Below are 263 nucleotides of genomic sequence, written 5' to 3' on the forward strand. Positions count from 1 at the left end.
TACAAATACCATTGTGTTACAATTACCTATAGTATTCAGTACAGTAACATGCTGTACAGGTTTGTAGCCTAGGAGCAATAGGCTACATTATATAGCCTATGAATATAGCAGGATATACCATCTAGATTTAAGTACAACTTGTGATGTTTGGCCTATGACAAAATTGCCTAATGATGCATTTCTCAGAACATATCCATATCATTAAGTGATTTGTGACTTTGTGTGTGTGTGCATGTGTGTGTATAAAGCCATTTTTCAAAGAA

Source organism: Propithecus coquereli, unplaced genomic scaffold (assembly GCF_000956105.1).
Source record: "Propithecus coquereli isolate 6110/MARCELLA unplaced genomic scaffold, Pcoq_1.0 Scaffold397, whole genome shotgun sequence".
NCBI lineage: Eukaryota > Metazoa > Chordata > Mammalia > Primates > Indriidae > Propithecus > Propithecus coquereli.